The following is a 19957-nucleotide window of genomic DNA, read 5'->3' on the forward strand; positions in this document are numbered from 1 at the left end:
TCAAGACAGGGATGGCACCACCCACCTGAAGTGCAGCAAATACAGAACAGCAAGTAGTCATACCCTGAAGAAAGCTGAGTGCTGGGCGGAAGAAGCGATTCAGTTGATCCCATGAGTGGAACTGCCAAAGCTTGCCTTGTTCAGCAAAGGCCATCAGGAGATATGTCTGCCCTGTGTAAATATATTAGGAGGATAAACGCCACAAAGGGAAAAGAGCTGATTAAGCTAAAGGACAATATTGGCTCAGGAGGAAATGGTTATAAAGTAATCGCGAACAAATTTGAAGTGGAAGACAGAAATAATTTCTCACCATCACAGTGAGGTTCTGGAGCAGCCTGCTAGTAGGAGAAGTAGACATTAACTATTTCTTACAAAATAGAGCCCTGGGAGGGGAATATATGACATGACAGCTTGTGGTAGCAAACTCAGGGATTGATGTGTTCCAAAGTGACAAGAAGCAATCACTGGAAAAAGCCTATTATCTCAGATGAGGACTGCCTTGCCTGCTGCCATTTGACGTGAATGTTAATGTCAGGCTTATCAGGGCTGTCTCCCAGACTAAAGCCCCAACTCCCTCCTGCTGTCATCACGATGCGTTGCTGACTCTGCCTTGCAGCACAGTGCGGGGCTGCCCTGGCAGAAACTGACTTAGAGAGACTGAATTCTTGAGGCTATAAAGACTTATTTCTGGCAGAAATTGAATACTTAATAATTTTTGGGTCAGGGTACCAAGAGGAAGAATATTTCTGACCTGATCACACCCACTGCACTCTGGATAGTTACATATTTGGCCCCAATTATGCTACCACCCTTTTCACAAAAGGCACAGAAGTTTAGTGACCTGGCAGAAGATTGAGCCTAATGTGGCATAACTCACTGGGGTTTTAGCTCTCCATGCTGCAGGGGAGCATTAGCAGGTAAATGGGATTTGTTTTGAAAAATGGCAATGCATTACATGTTTCACTGGATCACAGTAGGGCTTCCCTCACTTTTATTGCTTGAACCTTCACTTCAGATTTGGAATGGTTTAGCCAGGTGGTTCCTATTAATACAGGATGAACAACTTACTTGAAAATACCTATGTGACAAAGGATTTATTTGATGGGAGGATTCTTCTGATAATTTCATACTGGACATATTTGGAGTAGGGATTTGTGCCAACTGTTAGCCCTTAAAAAGACAGTTTCCAGAGGGCTTTTTCTGGATCACGAATATAGATGGTAAAAGGTTAACATGAGTATTGAAGACCAGAAGAATGTGTATATTTTTGTATGGAAAAGAGTTTGCTAAGGGTGCCTAAGATCAGGAATAACTTTTCTTACAGCCAGGACATCTCAAGTCAAGTTCTAATCACCACTTTCTGTCCTTGCAGGGAGTTGTAAAACTACTTGTTCTGGCCTATTTACTTTGTCTTAATATTAATCTTCACATCGTGTGTGTAAGGAAACATACCGGTGACTACATTATGTCTGAAAACACAAAGTCTGATCACATTTGTAAATTGTCCCTGTTACTCTGCCACTGCCAGCTGCAGCTATTTTTTTTTTTTTTTTTTTTAATTAATCAGCATGGCAAGGAGAGGGAGTGGAAGAGGCTGAAAGTAACAGACCAGTGTTTATTTGCACTGACATCTGACATAATTTTAAAATGTTTTTGGATATTATGTCAAGAAATACAGGAACTGTGAGTCTTTGGATCTTGTGTTAATTTTTTTTCTGGGTGTGAGTTTTACGTTATCTGGCAGGAAAATCATTTGTTGAAAATTACTTCACTGATGACCCACATGTAAGTGTGATTTTGTGTTGCGATCCACTTTCTGCTGGAAAGAAAAATAATTGATTTTCTTTTGGTTTGGATTATATTTTCTCTGGGAACACTGGAGAGAAATAAAAACGTTATGCTTTATGATATGCAATATTTTTTTTGAGGGGGAGAATGAATAGCTTGACTACTAATAATGAAAGAAAAGACAAAAGATGCCTTTCAAAAATGTTTGAATTTACTCTAGTTTTAAGTAGAGACTTTACAGTAGCTTCATATTTTTATTCTAGAAGAGAACCGTCATGAATCATTCATAGCAAGGAAGAATTTCTATTCAGTGTGCTGCTTCTTTACATATTACCTTCATACTTTATCAGAGTCAGAAATGACTCAACTCACTCATATAGTTCAGGAAAACTGCAGAACTGCTCTTCCATACTGCAAATAAAAGAGAAAAATAACTTTCAATCTTAAAGAAATAGTCTGCAATGGTAAGCATGTCTACTGAGCTGGATGAAAGTGTTAAAATAAGATAGTTTTATCAAATCCACGCCCCAAACAAAGCTCTTCTGCAACATTTTCTTTAAAATAGAGATTTCCTTTTGGCATAGGTACATGTATGTGATATATTTAACCACACGAGGTCACTTACAAAACAGTCTGGGTCTCATGCTGTTTTCAATATCCTACATTTTTTTTTGATCAATTTTTGGCCCATTCATCTTTCCCTGAGAGTCTGACAATTTGAGTCTGAACTTTGAAGCTGGTTCCTGTTTGAATTGGAACTGAAGTCACATAAAAAACTAGCCATGTGACTAATATGGGAAAGAGATCTGCCAAAAAGTAGACCAAACGCAAAGGTCTGGAGGTGTCTGATTTAGCACCCAGAAATAGTTTGAGCAATGAGTGCCTCAGGTCATCCACTTGCCAGTTGTGCTAGACCCTGCTCCCTTACAAGGCCAAAGGAAAGAAGCAGGCACAGCACCCAGGTCATTCATGTCTTTTAGGGTGTCTGATTTCAGTTTCTGTCACCCACATCTTTATGCCCTCTATTTTTAATTTGTCCTTTCAGATCTAGTTGAACCCCATCAGGTTTTTGGATACTGTTCCTAACCTATTAAACCTGAGACAGAAAGTCCTAACCAGTGTTTACTGAAATAAAACCAACACTAAGGTCAAACAGTGAGTAAGAAAATAAGGTTTTCAGAATCAGGCTAGTGAAAAAAACATCTGTTTTCATTGCAGTGTCTTTGAACAAGCTGCTTTCAGTCATGTATTTCCTTCAGCATTGCCTGAGTCTTCTAAGATTTCTTCCTTTGCCTTATAGCTCTGTAATCAGAAGTGACTATGAGACCCACCTCTTGTTCATGAACACATTACTTTGTCACATGCTATCACAAGGAAAATGTGTTTTCATGATAGAGGGTTTCTGTAGTAGAGATTAGTTTGGTTCTCTGCAATTTTGGATCTGAAAGCAAGCTGTTTTGGCAGATAATAGTGAGGTCATTCTCTTGTACTCTCTTCTATCAAGCATAATGGTATTTAACAAAAAAGAAAAAAATATAAGTAAGTAAGTTACCATAATAATGACTGTTTCTCATCCTTGACTTCAGAACTCATTTTTTGGATCTTCTCTTTTCTGTGATCTTACCTTTATGAAGAAAAAGATATCCAACCCTAAATGAAAACCTGGCCTGGTCCAAGAAATGCCAAACATAGCAAAAGAAATTTTTTCCTTTTCTCTGCCTTTTCCTTCATTAACCCCATTCAAAGGGATGATTAGCAATTGGTTATATTTCTGAGTGTTATTCAGCTATGAAAGGGATCTCAGTATTTTAAAATAGATGAAAATTTTCCATTGAAATAACCTTTATGGGCACTTATCACCTTTTTTGTTTGTTTTAGCTGTTTTGATTCAGGCAGCTGTGTACAGTTCAGTTCACCTGATAATAATAGAACAAAGCGGAAGAGAAAATGTAAGCAGACATGAAAAGTTCCTAAAGCCAGGATGTAGTGAATGTAACAAATACTTATTTGACACAAGGATGTTTTTAATATTTGCAAAAGATATAAAAAACCTTCTTCTAATGTTGAGCTCTGATGTATATCCACTGTACTACTCCAAAATCTCACCCTACCTTAATTATAGAATTAGGTTTGCTATGATAAAATAACTTTTGAAATTTTATATTTTTATATGCCCGGTAAATTTCCTTCACCTCCAGATTTCCATGAGACCTCAAGCTAAACAACCTGTTGATTAGCGGCTATAAAATATGTGCAGCAAACCCCTGAATCAGTGCCACAGGCATTTAAAAATACTGTCTTCTAAAGTTGTTTTTCCCACAAGAGTAAGAACAGTTTTGTATGTGAAAGTCCTAGAGTATTAGACTATGTATAGTGAACATCCGTTTAAATAATTCCATTCAGACATGTTAAACAATCTTTTTGTGCAATGCAATTAATAATGTAAAACAGGGTCTTTGACTATAGCATTTTGATTTAAAAGGAATTAAGTGACGATAGCGAAGAAAACATTATTGACTTAATAATTTCTCAGAACAGAGGTAAAACTGCACTGCAATTTTAAATAGAAAGAAAATTTTCTGGAGGACACATTGCATTTTAGCTGCTGGAGGAAGCCAAAGAAATAACTGAAGAAACTACTTTTTAGATAGATAAGCAGTATAAAAAAAATCTGGAACAAAAGACCTGTAGGTTGTTTGCATATTGTTTTAAAGTAAAATCTTGTTATTGGAATTTGTTTTATTCCACTTGTATCTAGAAATGGGTCATGGCCTCCTGCAGGTGGCAGAACTTCGGCATAACGTCTAATGGCACACTGAATGAAAACAGCTTTTCCTGAGTGACTAGCTCTCTGTATTCTAAGATTAAATGAATGATCCTCTGAAGATGTATTTATTCTCTGATCAGCAAAACCTTATGGTGCAATTTTTTCGTAGCCATTCCTATAACTCTAGATGAAACCATATTTTCATAAGTATTTAAGCTCAAAAAAGGTGGGGAAGTCACTCTATATAATAAAAAGGAGGTGGTGATCAGGCTGCCTGTCATCTGATTGCATTTACTGAGAGCTATAAGTCTCTGCAGCAACACCAGAATGGTCTATACAAGAGCAATAGGAAGCCCAGCACCACGTGTACATTGTCTGTAAGCCCTATATGTTCTGCCTGCAACATCCTGAGCAGTTTCAGAGGGACCTCTGGGCAGCTTAGGCTGTGGCAAGCAGCCTCTGGGGCTTGCTGTGGGGTAGCTCTTCATCAGGGCTCACTGAAGCCAGAAACATCCATGCAACCCACAAAAAGAAGTTCAAGCCGAAATATTGATTTTCCTGTTCATGTCATCTAGTAGTGTTTAACCTCTGTTTTCTAAACACATTCTCTGAAAATTGTAATGTGTGCTGTTGCTTGCAATTTTGTTTGGAGACAGGAGCACGTTTCTCCTTTTTCAATGCAGTGTCAGTATATGTTAATTTAGCATTATATTCATTTGCTGTCCTGCCCTACACCAATAGCCTTCCTCTAACCAACAAGTGGCTTCTTTCAACTGCTCTTCAATGCTGCTTGAATGTGCTGAACAATTCAAATTTTTATACTGAAACTAGGTTCATTCAAGAAAGTTAGATCATAGCTAGATCAAAAGCACCAGCAAAATCTGTTTCTTTTCTGATGTCTCTTCCTGTGAACCGGGTGCATATCCTCAGATTTATTCCATTTTTTAAAAAAGTAGGGTCAAATAAAGGGGCACTGTGTGTTGGAAATGTTTTTTGCCAGATTCTGTAGTAAGAGGATACAGCAAATAAGAATGAATTTGAAAGTTTTGGTTAAAACTCAAAACAAAGCAAAAGAACAGAAGAGTAGCTCTAAAAATTAAGAGCAAAGGGCCCAGTGTCCTCTTTCTGACAGTTACCAACATGTGGAAATCAGTGAGATATAGAAAAAACCAAAGTATATAGTGATTCTTCAACATCAGTCCTTCTTACTCAACTATGACATTTCTTTAAAGAACTCACTGAAGCTAATTTTTTTCCTCATTGTGCTTAGTACTGATATCCCATAGCATTTGATACTTTAAAGAAGAAGGGTGTCAGGAAAACAGGGTAGTCTGGTCCCCTTGAATAGGCCATTTTGTAACCCCATGAACAGTGTTTAAAAAATTCGTTCAATTTACGTGAGTAAAAACAGGTTCTGTGAAAAAAAATAAAATTTAAAAAAAATTCCCTCGCTCCATAATATATGCCTCAGCTGAGGCAGAGGCATGCAGTTACTGGAAGTCATTTAGGAGTTTTATCAGCCCCTTCAAGCAACAACATGAAGTCTTTATTCAGAGGACTTCACTGAAAGCATCTCTCTAACGACTCGAACAGGACTTGGCCATAGATCAGACAGCACAAATAGAAGATGAGGTTGAAGACTTTAAGTTAATAAATTGCTTAATTTACTTCAGCTGTCTGCACTACAATTAAGAAGAAAAAATAAATAAAAAAGGGAAAAAGTTTTATTTATCTGAAAATCTCTTTCTCTTAGTTCAGGAAAGCGGACAGCTTCAAATAGTATGTGGCACCAAACATTCTTGGGCAAAAGCAAATCAAGGTCATTCTGTTTTAGAGGATGGTTTGGGTTTTGTACAGCCAAATTATGGAGTGGCTGCTGTTGTATTTGAGCAGGGAAAAAAATCTGTTACTTTTTGGAGGCAGGATGATGCATTTGTCCGATACTTCTGGCTGATGGAGTGACAGAACCAGCCATCAGTATTGTTTTGTATTTTCTGATTTTTAGCTTAACAGTCTTCCACAGTAGTTGTGGATTTCTTGCTTGTAAGATTTTACACTCACTTCACACTAGCTTAACAGAGGTATAAATGCAAAGCCATTTGCTAGACAGGGGAAATCAGCCCCTTGACCTGTCCTACAAACAATTGTTTCTTTTACAAAGACTAGTACAAGAAATACATCTGCCCTGAAGCCTCAAAAAATGCTTGAAAGTATCAAAAAAGCAAGTATTTGACAGCTTTATGTTTGCTCAAAATGTAGCTACAGTAGAACATAAGTGCAGTCTGAAGGTTTACCAGGCTTTGGCACAAGAATGAAATACAAAAATAGGGAGCAAGGTGAGGAGAGAGGCTACTTGAATTTTACCTGCTTTTACTTTTTGTAGAGCTGAAAAGTCTCTAAGTTTTATCAACTTTGTAAATTTCTAACATTTTTATACATTATCACATGTAAGTTTATATATTACTGTAGAGGAGATACTTTGATTCTCAGATGAGAAGAAAATCTTGAGAAAAAGTTCTAATAATTTCAGCTAGCTTTGTTCTGACATGCATCTCAAATCAAGTGAATGTAGATACTTACAAATAAATGCAAATACATAAATATACAAATATATTCTAACAATTAAGTACTATGTCCTTATATAACCAGTGATCTGCATGCAAAAAGCATGCAAAACATCAATAGATCATCCTGATGACAAATTTACATCCATTTTGAGCTGTGAAAAGCAGTCAAGGATTGAGTTCATAACTTGTGTTGAGTTTGAAAGTTAAAATTTAATACTCTTCCTACTTACCAGAACTACAAAGTGCACTGAGGAAATGGGATAAAAACATAATCTTCTAACTATCTCTACTGGTTATGATAAATAACCTGTAATGACAAATTTGACTGACAATTTTTTCAATAATACATGAAGCAAAAAACATACCAATTGCTTATTCCTGAGCGTATTGGATTTGCATTGTTAACAGTGATAAAATTGTTGTTATCTGCAGAAGTAAGGTGAATTGAGTGAAAGCAAACAGGAATTTGAAACGATATTTTCCTTTAATATGCATATGTTCAGATAGGGTCAAAATCAGAAGGGCCAATGCACTTACACTAGTGTGACTCTGGTATAAATCAAATTGGAATTACAGCCAGGAAATCAATATGTTGAGGTAAAATCCAGTGACACTCCCAAAGAAGAGCAACAGAGTTAGTGAAGGGTCTGGAGCATGAATCCTACTAAGGGTGGCTGAGGAAGCAAGGGGTGTTTAGCTTGGACAAAAGGAGGCTCAGGGGGGATTTTATCATTCTCTAAAACTACCTGAAAGGAGGTTGTAACAAGGTGGGAGTTGGTCTCTTCTGATTAGCAAGTGACAGGTGAGAAGAAATGGTCTGAAGTTGCACCAGGAGTGATTTAGATTGAATATTAGGAAAAATTTTTTCCCTGAAAGGGCTATCAAGCATTGGAACAGAATGTCCAGGGAAGTGTCAGAGTCACCATCTCTGGAGGTATTTAAAAGGTGCGTAGGTATGACAACGAAGAACATGGTTTAGTGGGGGACTTGGCAGTGCTGGGTTAATAGTTGGACTCGATGATGTTAAAGGGTTTTTTGAATCTAAATAATTGTATGATTCTATTAAAGAATATTTTGTGTGGTTATTTTTCTGCCCATATTTGTACTTCAAGTGCTACATTATGGATCACCAAGTGACAAAACTGTTATGGTAGGTGGATTTGTACATTATATGATTTAGAAATCTACAACTTTAAAGAAACAAGAATGAGCTGCATGGGATTATGTATGTTAAGCAAATAAAATATCTTATAATATTTGTGAATGCCAAAGATTAGATAAATTACCTAAAAAATTTCTGAAAGAATAGGGATGGAAATTCTTTCATTAACATACCATAGGACATTGCGGGAGTTATAAAAATTAGAAAAAAATAAATTATGTGTCCTTATGTAAGATGAGCAAAGGATATCATCCATGTAAGTATAAAATAGATAACTTGATGTTTGCCTTTGAGAGAGCTGCAGAATAGTAGTTATAGAATAAAGTAAACAAAAAATAAAGACTCACAGCATGGATAATTAATCTCTATGTTTTTGAGATAAAGCTTTTTATGAGGCTGCTACAAGTTAGATTGAAACAATAGTGTGTAAAATATTCTTAAAAGAAAAGCTCATCTTTTAACTCTGTTAATTTAGGTGATCATCCCGCTTGAAAATAATTTATATTCTTTTAGTCCATTCCAGATTTGAGCTAAAGTTTGGCTTAAAGTTTAAGATATATCACTTTTTGGAGATAGAAAGTGTGAAGCAGTTAAAGCAGTTCATCTTACGTGTGGTAACTTTAACTTCCATATTCCCTCACAGTCAAGCATATGCACCTAACTGGAGACTCCTGTAAGAGATTTAATTTAACCACAAATCATATTCTTATCAAAAGCTTATCAACATACAAAATGAACTAAGAGGTGTTCAAAAAGGAATTGCAAAGGGCACATTTGTTTCCTTACAGGTTTGCATCTCATGAGCTCCTATGTGCAATATGTATTTTACTAGTGCCAAAGCCTGCAAAGGCAGATGGTTTGGGGAAAAGGTAAAGCAGCACTGGTGGATGGCAGACGGATGGAAGCACTGGAGTTACTGTAGTACCGCAGAGAGGTCCCTGCTCTGCAGCTCCCAACGGGCTGCCCTTTTCATACTATCCCGGTTCTTTTCTCAGGCAAAAGACTGAAGGGCAGTTAGTTCAGAACTACCTCCAGTGCCTTCTGCCAAACAATCTGCTGCAGCTACTGGGCTGACCGGCGGGTGTTAGTCTTGGCAGGTGCTAAAAAATTTCTTATTCCTCAGGGGTATGTCTGGAGAGTGATTTAGCAAGTGTAGCAACACACAGTAATATTTAGAAATAATATTCTTCAGTGTTGCTTGATTGTATCCCAAGGCTACAAGGGTTTGATGTAAAGACACTTGGTCTAACCTCATTCTGTGGCAGACTATATTACCAGAAGGTAGCTCAGAATGCATCTGCTACCAGTAAATGCCCCAAACATTGCAGGAGATGACATCACAGTGGCATCCTTAGTGTTCTGGGAATCTCTGTGGGATATTATGGAAGGAAAGAAATCCTGTCAGCTTGCATAACTGCTGAGGAGAGGGGAGAAAATAGCTTGCATTTACCATGAAAGCTGTGTTTCAGTGCAATGTCTTTGCAGCTTGCTGTTGTCTTGTCTGTGTGTCCTCCTGCATGGCAGAGGTAGCCTTGCAGGACACTGGCATCCCTGCCTGACATGCTGCTACAGCATGCCTTCCGCTGTTTCCCAGTCAGGAACAGACTGATGTCATGTTACTGGAAAACCCTGGTCTCTCTGGTTTGCTCCTGCAAGTGCACAGCTGGCTGGAGTGCCTGCTGCAGTCTGCAACACATATCCTGAGTGCCTCCAAATCCAGTACATCATGGAAGAAGCAAACAAAGAAAGGGCAAAAGTCCAAGGAATCCTGAGGGTTGTAAGTGGAAGAGATGCCTCCCATGATCCTTGTATCTAAAGGCTGCCCTGCAAGAGTAGATTCACGGATTTAACTCAATCCCTCCCACTTTCCCCATGACCGTGCCTGTTGTGCCATACCCTCTGATGTTGGCAGGGGGAGCACCTCTCGGGCCACGGGGGAGCTTTTGTTGGAACTGGGTGGAGAGCTGGTACTTCAATGCAGGAGTGAAGGGAAAGTGTACATAAGGGAGTAATGGAGGGCAGGAGCAAAAATCAGACCCAATGAGCCATTGTTTCTGTGGATGTGCACTGAGAGTGTGTGTTCCTTGGGTATCTGGTGCCAGTTTGACAGTGGTAATGTCATATTTAACCCATTCAAGGCTGAAGATAAAAATGCAGCTGTATAAAGGTATATCTCAGGCCTTTATTTTCTCAGTATTGTTTTCATGATGTCTTCTGGGGAGCAGGATGCTAGGTGTGGGATGATTTCCCTACAGACATTGACCAGAATTATCACTGTTATTGTGTGTCAGGCTGTCAATCACTTTGAGCTCTGCAGAGTTTTATGTTTTTTGTTTTTGGGGTTTTTTTTGTTTGTTTGTTTTTTTCCCAGAGTTTGAATTTGTTGCAAAATAAGGAAAAGTCCAGATGCCCAGCCTTCATAGCCCAGATGCCTTTTTCTTTGAAACTCTGTTGCAGAGGCTTTATTCTCCTCAAGCGTCAGTACAATGTGATGGTTTAGTGCATGGGGGTTATCTGGGATTGTGTTAGAAGACTGTCTCAAGTAGAAGCAGCAAGATGTAGCAAAATCTGAAACTGTGCTGCTTGTAGGTTACTCAGTCTGGACAAAGTCATGCCCTTTCCATTATTCTAGCTTCCCTGAGGACAGCAGTTTGGGGTTCTGTGCAGATCATAGCGCAGTAACAACTCTGAGGGACCAGAGCTCTACAGTGAAACAGGGACTGAACCAAAATGAAGGTATAGCCATTGTTGCCTTAGAGTTTTTGATTTTTTAATTTTTTAAACTTTAGAAGTAGTTATGTAGTGAATGTAGATTTTAAAGTAGCTCTATTATATCCCTCACCCTTTAGCACAGTAGTTTACACATTTTCCCAACACTGTTACTCCCTTCCCATATCAAAATTGTGTTAAGTCCATTAGCTGTTTAGTCTTTTTTTCAACACAGAATTCCAGAAAGCACCTTAACACCTGCCCGAGGGATGTAAACATGGGCAAAGCGACGTTCCAAACCCAGGACTTTGGAAGGTCCCCAAGGACTGCTGTAATGAAGAGGAAAATGATGAAAGAGGGGTTCCAAACTTCCCTAGACTCAATTCCTGAAGGGGTGTGCCGAGGGGGGGAATGGGGCAGAACCAGGGGGGTGGACAAGCAGGGATTGGGTGGACATCATTATAAAATTGTAGCACCTGGATCGAAAGCGCACGCGCGATACTTGTATTCCCGGAGCCTGGTGGCTCATTAAAGCTTTCTGCTTTCTTATCTTATCTCCTAACTAATCGGGCCTGGAGTTTTTTTTCCTCAGTCTTTTAGACAACACCATAAATGTCTTACACTATTCTGGTGTCTACCCTTCACAAAAGATATAGAGATGTTAGACAAGGTACAGTGGACAGACCCTGAATTTGGAAAAATGCTTGTGCATTAAAGCTCCTAAGAAGCTGTCTGTTTCTTCTAAAATGCCTTAAGGAATAATATGATCATAATTTAGAAAGAGCTACAAAGGGAATTATTTTCTGGAAATAACAGAGATTCCCACAGCAACAAGCTTAACATGATCCACAGTCTACAGACTGAAGAAAACTTGGAAGAGAAGTTGATCTAATATTGAAGAAATCTTGGAAGAGAAGTTGGTCTAATTCTGAAAAAAAATTGTACCTTAAAACATAGTGGATTCTCTACTCTTAAATCAAGATGTCCATCTCAATCTAGATGAAGAAATCTCTCTCTTTTATTTTTTTTTATAAAATATGCTGTAGCTGAAAGAGAAACCGTAGTGTCTTTTCAGAAATAGTTGAGTTAGGTTCTTTATTCTTTGTTAGACAGGAGGTGAGATTAGATGATAATTGTGTTTTTTCTTTGAGTCCTTGACAGTGAAAGCATTTGTGAACTTCATAGAATGATAAAGGCCTTTTGCTTTCACATATACCAGTAAGTGTTATTTTTTGCTGAATTCTTTATCATGGAAAATGAAAACAGAAAACCAAAATTCTGTTGTCACTATGGATCAAACATAAATGCTGATGTGATTTAAACGTGAAAAGATCTTTCTGTATGTGAACGAGGAGATTATTAAGAAGCCTAAAACAAAACAGAAAAGGGCTGAAAAGAGACTTAGGTATCTGCAAACTGGACTTAGGTATCTTTAGGATTCTTTTAAATAACTCAAGTAATTTTCAAATAAAGTATGCAGTTGGTAAAGAAGCACTGGTACTTGCAAGGATGACAGTGGAGTAACCGAGATTGTCATGAGGGGAACAGAAAATCATAGCAAGAATTCATCTGGCATCTGATTTTGCATGAAAGAATGATGACTGTTTGCATAACTGTGTTTTTTTTTCTTCCTGGGATGAGGGAGTCAGAACTGGGGGGGGCGGGTGGAGTAACAGCAAAAAATGCTTATGAACATTATAAGTTTGTAAATTTGACATGGTGTTCTGTCCAAAGAAAATATTGCTGAGGTCTTGCGGAAGGGGAAACAGAAAGAGGAGATGTTTTCACAGATATTTTCACAAGTTGACTCAGGTGACATTTCTGAGGACTGGTCACAAGAACTGGATAGCCTTCAAAAAGCATAAGAATATATGAAATAGGATAGAGACTAGCTGATATGTAAGAAAAGTGTAGGAAATGTTTTAAGGCGGTTAAATGGAGAACCATTTGTAAAACAGTGTTTGAAGAGGGATTCCCATTCCATTTTCAATAGGAGAAAACTTTGCTTCATTAAATGAACAGACCACTTTGAAGCTCATTAGTGCTAAGACAGAAACAAAGGGTAACTAAGAACAAAACTTCTGTCTAAGTTTTCCATCAGAAGGATTAGTCCTTAACCTACCTGAGGTTATTGTATAACATATAAAGTTGTGGAACAGAAAAAACACTAAACCAGGTTGGATATTTGGCAAAAGTAGAGGACAGCTTCACAGAGACTGATTTCAAGATTTATGTAAAAAAAAAAAAAGCCCCCAACAATTCATCCACACTGAAAATGACCAGAGTAAGCAAAATTAGAACCCAAGTATAATGAGACAAACACCACTTATTATGATGAGTGTATGAGGAAGGTCAAATGAAGGAATGTTTCTGGTCTTTGCAATGTTTCACTGGGAACATGGGACACTCAGCTGTTAGATATTGGAGCCCAGCAAATAAGTACCTGGTAAGACTGGAATCACGACCCACATGGTAACAACCAAGGCTGGTGAAGCGCAGTGACTAACTCCAGACAAGGACTGCGAGATTCTGATTGTGGAAATTAAAAGTTGTTATGAATATAAGCCTTGATTATTACCTGTCCAGAAGTCTGTCTGCTGTTCATTACTGGGAAAGATACTTGGCCAGGAATGGAAAAATGTGCTTGAAATGTATATTCCCTGAGACTGCATACATTTTGGGAACATAAAACAACCAGTGCTGTGCTGGATCACCCTGCTCTGTAATTTTTCCTCCCAGGCTTTCTTTAGTCAAATTTCTTTCTTGTATATGTCTAATATCTAGTGCAATGAAGCTCAGGAGTCATTTTGCTCTTTTCAGCTTTAGTAGTCTCTTGGAGACCCCAGAGAAAGTCTGAGAGGAACAGTCAGCTGCACACACTCTTGAATCTGGATGGTTTATTATTTGTTGTTCTGACAAAACTATGAGAAAACCTCCCCAAGACAGATGCCTATGTTTCATCTCTCCTACCCACCTGGCATCAGACATACGTAAAATGTTTTGGGAAGGAGGGAAAAATCAGGCTTAAAAAGATCTGAGCTCCTTAAAAATTTGGCTCAATATGCAGTACAAAGTGGCTGTTTGCTGCATACCAAGTTCTCACACTCTTTTTCTTCAAACTTCAGACATACAAGGAATTGGTTGCATGGCTTACTAGAAAATGTGGTATGGATAAATATATTTGTAATTTGATTTGTCTGGCTGTATATAGTAAGTACTGTAATAATATAGCATTATCCTCTATTATATAGCATGCTCTCAGCTGCACTCAGGGAGATCCACCCTGGGTGGAGAGCATGGAGCTTGGCTGAACATGGTGGTTTTAAAAAAATGAAGTAACACATGCTTGGGACCTAAAGTTTATCAGTAACTTGAAGTCACAAAACTAAATACCTCTTAACCACTCAACGAATGAAGTTGTCTGGAGTACATTTTTGGACCAGAATGGATTTCTACTGGAACAGGATTAACTCTTGGAGATTTTTGTGCTCTGTTTAGGGTTAGGAGTTAATTAGATGCCATCATTGTAAAACTTTCTCTTGTATGTTATTTTGCCTAAGCTTTCTTTTCAGAATATTTTTATAAACCTGGTGGCAGTGGAAAGATGTTGTTATTTTTATCCAGAAAAAGAAATAACCTTGTCACTGTACTGACTCTTCTTCCTCCTCTCTGGGAGCAGTCCAGAAATAATACATCATGGGATGAACTATATGTTATGCACTGGTATCTGCTTTTACTGAAACTCAAAGCAGCGCGGTATCTTCTGATTGGTAAAACGAGAACTTAGAAGATAAATTTGTAAGTGAACAAGAGCAGGGAAGTTTTTTTCCTCTGGGATCAGCCATTAGCAGATTTGCTTTACTTCTTTGGAAACTTTCATGCCATATTTGCGAGGAAGTTCTGAAGTGAAGCAAACTAAACTAGTTGGGGTAGACTGTCCAAATCTCCAGTTCAAATAAAGCCAGCACTGGTCTAAATTTGCCACAGTGTCAATATGCCATGTCAGACATAAAGAGCATGTACCTATTAAACAAAGGAAACAAGCTTCTTTAGTCTTATTTAAACAAATCTAGATTTTGTGCATTTTGTATTCATTCTTCCCTTATGAAAACTATGTGCAGGTCTTGGCATACCAACAAAATCCATCTAAGTTAGTTTTTGTAGACTTGCTTGTGTTTGGTTTTGTTGTATTTATTTTTTTGTTGATTTGTTTGGGGTTTTTTCCATATATGACAGGAACATTCTAGCCTGGAGAAGTATTATATATGAACTGTGCGAGGGAACTGCAAGTGGTCAGAGAAAATCCTGGTCTCATGGCAGACCCTAAGTGGAAGGGTGGGAGCAGATTGCAGATATTTTGGTGACTCCTATGCTCTGGTATGAGTTCATAGTGGCAAGAAAACTATCCTTGCTTTCACTGTACTTCTTCTTTTGTAATTTATAATTATGCAATCAACAACCACAAATCTGTATTGGCTGTTGGAGGGAAAAGTTCTGCTCATTGCTTTTGGAAATTTAGAGTGAAGTAGTAGTTTGTGGTGTAGCTTTTTCCATGGGAAAGCAAAGAAAGAAATCTTCCTCTTCCAGTCCAAACCGGTATTCTGTGTCGTTTCTTTGCTGAGATGATAACACATTCTGTTTATCAGAATGCCTTCCTGAGAAGTGAAGTGGTGACCTGACAATGCATATGCACTATACTACTAAAATTTTATACATCTTAGATTTCTTTGGGTTTTAATGTTGATGGAGTACTTTTTAAACGGGGTTTTATATTGGACTTCAAAACTATAAACAGATGAGAATTCCTGTGGCAAAAAGTGCTGAAAGTTAAGGAATTCCCTGTTCCAATTTTCTGGTAAAGATAGAAAAATTAAACCAGATTTGATATACATAATTTTTCCTCAAAGTAATAAACAAATTGCAAATTTGTTGGTAATGAAAACAAAATGAAAATAACAGAACTCCTGTTTCTCTGGTAAGGCATAAGTTTGCAATTAAAGGGTTTTTTTCTGCTTATTTTTCTCCCTTTTAATTTGACCACTTTATGATGAAGAACTAGAGCCAAACTGAGTGTAGGCTTGTGTAATGAGGGAATAAGATCTGATCATGCTACTCAGGAAATGCTTGTCCACAGTAGGACTCCAGTATAAACTGAGTGGAAAGATGATTTAGTAGTAGTAATTAAAAGTCACACAGGTAAGCAGAGTTCATGGAGTCCTGCCTGAAATTGCTTTGGGAACATGCATTTTTAAATCATTAATATAACTAGCCCATTCCAGTGTTTTCTCAGGTTCTCCAGTTCAAATCCTAAGAAGTTTTATGTTTTCGTCTACTCAAATTTTATAACTTTGTATTATACTTTTCATTTTACCTTCTTCCCCACAGGCTTTTCCTTTCACTTCCTTTCCTCCTATTTTAATCTACTGCAGGTAAAAAATGCAAATGACAAGAAGTGTAAACTGTCAGTGACGTCCTGGTATAAATGGCAAGACGTCCTATTGACTTCAGTGGGTGTTACATTTGCTCATTCCAGGACAAAATTTATTTTATAAGTTAAGAAAACTGGGGCAGGGGGGAAGAATTCTGGCATTACTACTTTCCTTCTTACCATGCTTTTGTTTTGTTCACTTTTGACATTACATTTCAAGTTTTTTCCTGTATGTTGTAAATCAATAAATCTAAGCCCCTGCATTTGGAGAGCTAAATTCTCCAGATAGGAAACAACTTGTGTTTTTCCAAAGCCCAGTCAACAAAACTCACCTAAAAAACCCATAAAACCCCTTTTCAAGGGTATCAGGTTTTCTCTTTTTACATCCCAAATGTTTTGAAAAGAACTCCACAAGAGTAGAAACAAATAAGGTAACATAATTTAGGAAGTGGAAATGGTCTGAAAAAAACTTTTTCCTTCATAATGTGCAAATGAAGCCAACTATGTCCATAAACTCTTTCCTTTATTTCCTCAAACCTTCCTTTATCCTTCTTTTGTGAAGATAAGGGGACAGAAGAAGATGTGTCATGCTGACCGTTGAGGAGGCTGCTTCAAAAAGCCAAAGCAGTCTTATGTGGGGAAAAACTTTAAAGAATAAGCATGAATTCTCATCACATGAGTGATGCAATGTACCCTACATTAACCTTACCTGAACCCTGAGGATCTGAAAAATTAAGCAGAAAGCCACAATTGCTTTCCCTAAACTCACTGATATCTATCATCACCAAGTGAATGAAGAAAAGGATGTTTTCTTGTTCAAAGGTAAAAGAAAAAAATGATATTTTAACCAAAAGAATTCAGGACTTAGTAAATATAATTCAATTTCTTTCATAATCAAGCCATTATCTTTTAAAAGTAAATCTTTCATTGATAATTATAAAATACTGTCTGAATCACGGGATTTTCAGCATCAATTTGTTGTGTAAATTAATTCAGTCTGTGAATAAGTAATTATTTCTAATTTCAATTAAGGTGCTAAATCCTTGATAAATGTATAACTAAAGGCCCAGCAGACTGTTAACAGCACTCAGTCAATAGCTATCTAACACATGGGCTCATTTGGCTTTGAATTGCAAAGGTAGAGGAGAACAGCAAATTTGCACACATGTACAAACTGAAGGCAGGGTTGATAAAGTCTGTTCTGTGGAAATGTAACACTTCCATTTTACACCAATAGGCACCGAATGACAAAGGTAATTAAAGCCTTGAAATATATACAGCAGGTTGAGGGAGGTGATTCTCTCCTTGTACTCTGCTCTGGTAGACCCCACCTAGAGCACTGTGTACAATGCTGGGACTCCCAGCACAAGAAAGACATTGACCCGTTGGAACAAGTCTAGAGAAGAGCCACTAAGTTGATCAAAGGGCTGGAACTCACTCCTATGAAGACAGGCTGAGAGAGCTGGGGTTGTTCATCTTGGTGAAGAGAAGTCCCTGGGCAGACTTTATAGCAGCCTTCCAGTACCTAAAGGGGACCTACAAAAAAGCCTGAAGAGGAACTTTTTACAAGGACATGTAGAGATGGGATAGGTGGAATGGCCTTAAGCTGAGGGAGGGTCTGTTTAGGTAAGGTATTAGGAAGAAATTCTTTACCGTGAGGGTGTAGAGACACCGGAATGGGTTGCCCAGAGGGTTTGTGGACTCCCCATACCTGGAGATGTTCAAGACCAGGCTGGATGGAGCTTTGAGCAACCTGATCTTTTGGAAGTTACCCTACCCATGGCAAGGGGGTTTGAACTAGCTGATCTTTAGAGTCCCTTCTAACCCTAACCATTCTATGATTCTGTGGTTAAGAAATGTGGTGGTACTACCAGACCAGATCACTCCTTTCCATTTCCTTCGCTACAAATCTTTCTATCCCTCTTCTTCTTGTACATTCAAACTGATAAGTGACTCCTGAATGGAAGATGCCTACAAGAATTCTTTGCAAAAATGAGGAGACTCTCTTGCTTTTTTCCTTTTGATTATGACTGGTAATTATGCTTCAGTCACACTTCAAAGCAAAACTTGTACAGTAAAAGAGGTGAAGATTTTCCTTGGTGCCTTCCCCCATCTCCCTCCACTAGAAGTAGCTGTTTTTAAAAATTCAAGAATCACAGAACTGCCTAAAACAAAAAGTTGTAGTACTGCTGGAATTTGCAAATGAGGAAGTTCACATACATGAGCTAGAATATGAGGGAGAATATCTCCTAGCAGACCAGTTGATTTTTTTTTGGTCTCCCAACAGGCTTTGCTTTATGTGGAAAACTGAAAAGAAATGACAAACTGAATGCTTCTTTTAGAAGAATAAACCTAGATGGTAAAAATATTAGTCATGTAGTGATGGAGCCAGAGAGTTTCCCTAATTAAAAAACAACGCTGCCTTTCTCAATGAGGCATTAATTTAGACTTAGCTATTTACTCTGATGGGAAATGGTGACATTTGGGTTTTAAGAAGAGGCTTAGAAAAAGGAAGAGGCTCTAGGAAGGAAACAGGAGGATCAGCTCAAGCTCAAATCTGTTAGTCAGCCTGTACCTCTGCTAGAGGAAGCGGATGAGGGCAAAAGCCATGAGTGCACTTTGGGACTCCCAAAGTCCCCTCTTTCCAGCTACCCCAATTCTCTGCAGGATTTTGCCACTAGCAGTGAGAAAGAGGGATTACAGGCATACCTGTACCCAGCTGGGTTTATCAGAGCAGCTGTAGTTCTTCAGCAGTGCGGAGGTAAAGCTGGACCTCTGCCTGTCTGGCCACCAGCAAACAACAGCAGGGGGTAGTCTGAGCGGGCTTTCACTTTTCCTGGGGCTGCAAACCTCCCTGGGGCAATGAATACTTCAAAGAAAATGAACATAAAGGTTTATTTTTGTCTTTCACTAAGCTAGGCTTTAGCAGACCCTAAAAATGGGACCTTTTGGTTCAGAAATTGTTAGAAAAGATCTTTTTGTGGGAACTGTCATTATCTATCTTTCATCACATTTTAAACTTCTGTTATTAAATCATGATAAACCCCACAAAGTCTGATTTACTTTATTTTCACTACTGAAGAAATTTCACTTTTAATTTAGAACAGAGTCTGTTGACAATTAAGTATTTGGTTCAAATTTCCACAGAGATTTCCTCCTCTATCAGCAAGATATAGTTTTTCAGGAAATCACCGTTAAGTAAAAGTAGGGATACCATCCAACATACACCCGTCTTTCATGAGATACTCCTTTACTATGTTCTTTTCTATGGAATTGTCTCACTCCTTCCATTTGTCTTTTCTCTGCCTATAATCCATGTCATTTTAGCTTTCTTTTTAGATAGAGACATAATAACAGACTCAGATTTATCCCGTTGCTGCTTGTATTACTGAAAAACATGCTATGACCAAAAGTAGTGCTCTTTCCGTACCATACAGTGGTCTAACTACCTGGGACAAATTCCAGAGCTATACTTTCCTGTTTTGTGGGCAGAAATCTAAATGAGGCATAACGAAAGCCAGCTGCAGAATGTATCA

The sequence above is a fragment of the Corapipo altera genome, unplaced genomic scaffold, assembly GCF_003945725.1.
Source record: "Corapipo altera isolate COAL_440 unplaced genomic scaffold, ASM394572v1 2, whole genome shotgun sequence".
Taxonomy (NCBI): Eukaryota; Metazoa; Chordata; class Aves; order Passeriformes; family Pipridae; genus Corapipo; species Corapipo altera.